The sequence below is a fragment of the Hordeum vulgare genome, chromosome 4H (assembly GCF_904849725.1).
Source record: "Hordeum vulgare subsp. vulgare chromosome 4H, MorexV3_pseudomolecules_assembly, whole genome shotgun sequence".
NCBI classification, from domain to species: domain Eukaryota; kingdom Viridiplantae; phylum Streptophyta; class Magnoliopsida; order Poales; family Poaceae; genus Hordeum; species Hordeum vulgare.
The window spans coordinates 374,124,338-374,127,455 of record NC_058521.1 but is presented as its reverse complement, the minus strand read 5'-3'; positions in this window follow the sequence as shown (position 1 = coordinate 374,127,455).

Below are 3,118 nucleotides of genomic sequence, written 5' to 3'. Positions count from 1 at the left end.
TTCTGAGAACTTTCATTTCTGCACAAAAACAACACCATGGCAATTCTGCTGAAAACAGCGTCAGTCCGGGTTAGTTCCATTCAAATCAGGCAAATTAGACTCCAAAACAAGGGCAAAAGAGTTTGGAAAAGTAGATACGATGGAGACGTATCACGAACACAAATCAACTTAATATGGAGCGCTTGTTTTATATACGAGAACTTTCAGGCATGTACTTTGCTATAAAAAGGATTGGGCTACCTTGCTGCACCGTATGTACTATTGTTACTTGTCACTTGTTACGAATTACCTTGCTACAAAACTATATATCACTATTACATACATGACTTTCACAGAATACCCTGCTGAAAACTGCTTATCATTTCCTTCTACTCCCCGTTGGGTTTGACACTCTTACTTATTGAAAGGACTACGATGGATACCCTATACTTGTGGGTCATCCGCTCGTGATGGTTAACTCCTCCCAACCCCCTTCCTCGGGGCATGCAAGTAGTTATTTGATATGTGCCAAAACTAATAAAACTTTACAATAAGTATATGAGATCCTAATGACTAATGTGAAACCATTGACATACGCCATCTCACCTCCTGATATTTTGCTAGCCTATTCGGTATCGTGCATTGCCCATTCTCACCTCGTGGATCAGTGCAGACTTTGCCGGTGCATGCAAACCCGTGTCATGATACGCTCTATCACACATAAGCTTTCCTATATCTTCCTCAAAACAGCAACCATCTCTACCTATCATGTCATTTCCATAGCCATTCCAAGATATATTTACATGCAAATTCCACTATTACATGATATGACTAGTTCATTCATCATCATATTGCTTTGCATGATCATATAGAGCTGGCATAGTGACGGGGGGATAACCACGAGGTAGGCTCATCAAGCCTACTCCTCTATACTTTGGTATAGAGGGGAGCAATAGCTTCCTCAATTGCCGGCTCCTCCTAGTCGGCTACACAGTATTTGCCGGCTAGGAGCATAGCCGGCTACTCTCTGGCCAGCTGGCCATGCCGCTAGCCGGCTGAAGGGCACCTTCACATCAATACCTAGGATGTGATTGGGGCCTTCGATTAAAGGTGAAGATACGTCAGCCTGGGTATGATGGAGAAGCGCATGCATGGCTATAGTGTCAGCGGTCATACCGCTGACCGACACCGGCTCCGATCCTTCAACCATGCACAATACCCGCACGCCAGCGCCCAATCCATTACCTCATCTAGCGTGGCTATAGTGGAGACGGCCATACCGGTGACCGGCGCCAGATCCCGCAAGACGATGCGGGACGTACATCACACGTCCTGCGTGGGCAGCACGCACCAACCCCATAGTCTGGCCAGCGGGTCTCATGGCTAGATGGGACCTTGCAGCTGGCGGGCCCCTCCAACGACAAGACTAATCCATAGTCGGCCCTCTACCGAACCTGAGAGACTGCCAGCCGGGTCCCCCATAATGTACTTATATCTATTTTGTAGGACGGTGGGTTCATCTATAAAACCCCCTGGCCCCCATCCATGCAGAGGGTCGGCCATTCTTACACCGACAGACACCATACACGGGAGGTAGAACTCGACCCGGCTTCTGCTTCTACCTCCTCCGTCGAACAGCTCCACGAGCACATTCTAACACTTTGGTTCATCAACCACTCCGGCTGGACTAGGTGTATTATCTCCCACAGAGAGCCCCGGACCTGGGTACGTTGTGCCTCTTGATCGCTAGTTACCAATCTCGTTCCCAAAGCCCGTTGGAGTCTGTCGGCATTCTGGGAATGGGGGTACCCAGACCTGCCTGCCTATGGCCCAGGGCTGGCCCACTCTATCAAGCAAGCATAGTCGGGCACGACACCACTCAAGGCAAGGTCCTCGCAAGGGGCGAAGCCTCACGAGGAGGAACAACATCAAGACCCACGGGGGGCCTCATTAGGACCCCTCTGGAGCGGCGGATATTCCGAGGCAAGTCCCGGTCGCGGGTGTCAAGGACGACGTGTGTAAACGACATGTGAGCAGGAGATAGCAAGGGGAAGCAGTTTCCCCTTTAGTGCAAAGGGGGCAAGGACATACCGGGGTTCGAATGGCATCTTCCAAATGTTTCCCTTCTGGTGCAACAAAGCCATCGCCGCCCCCCAACAGGAGAGATGTCAACCCTGGACCCGTCCTTGCAGCGCTGGCAGCCACTTTGCAGGCAAAGACCACCTTTGGGCAGGAGAGCATGTTCCCCTGTTCCCCTTCAAAATTGGCCGTTGTGCGATCCCTTGCCACCAAAACGATAAGGGAACAGGACCGGGGCCGCCACTATATATAGAGCGTAGGTTACTTCATAGAGGGTCACGAGATCGATTCATTGGCACACCAACACCGCACAAGTGCCACCCAGCCTCCAAAGGCCCTCGAACACTGTACTAGTTCATCCACCAATCTCCACAAGAGGCAATCCACCCAAACAAGAGTACTGTATTACGCTCCCCAGTGGCCCGAAACTGGGTAAACTACCGTGTTTTGTGTCTTCCTCGCGATCGAGTGAGTTCCTTGCCAACCCCGACGAGTAGCGAGTTAGGTGAGGCGAGCCCACGAGAGATCTTCGTACATGCCCTTGAGTTCGAATCTTTAGGGCTTTGTGGAGCCTAAAATATGACATTTGGCGCACCGGGTAGGGGGCGTGTCAAGGTTTCCTCCAAGCTCTGCCTTCACCAAGCTTTGCTGCTCCTATGGCTGACGCTCATCAGGCTCGCGCCGAGCATCGTGCCACCCGCATTACTCAGATGGTGGCCACGAACCCCGCCGGTGCGTGCCGGTCACCATTGCACATGATGAACGCCGCCATCGGCCCCGATGCTCAAGAACAGCAAGGCTCCTCCCAGCCGGCTACTGAGCACCTTGACAGCCGCACCGCCAGTCCGTCGCTCGTCCGAGCTTTCGGGTCAGCCTCGTACGCCCAACCGGAGATGCCGCATGGCCGACGCGCATGGGCCATGGCCACCGAACTACTCCGCTACCGGCCCACCCCTGACTGCCACAACGACTGGCTCCAGCGCATTGAGGAGCTCGTCGTTATTGCCGGTGGTTCTTTAGCGCCATCCTGCTTGTTTCGACCCCAATTGTCCTAGGCGAA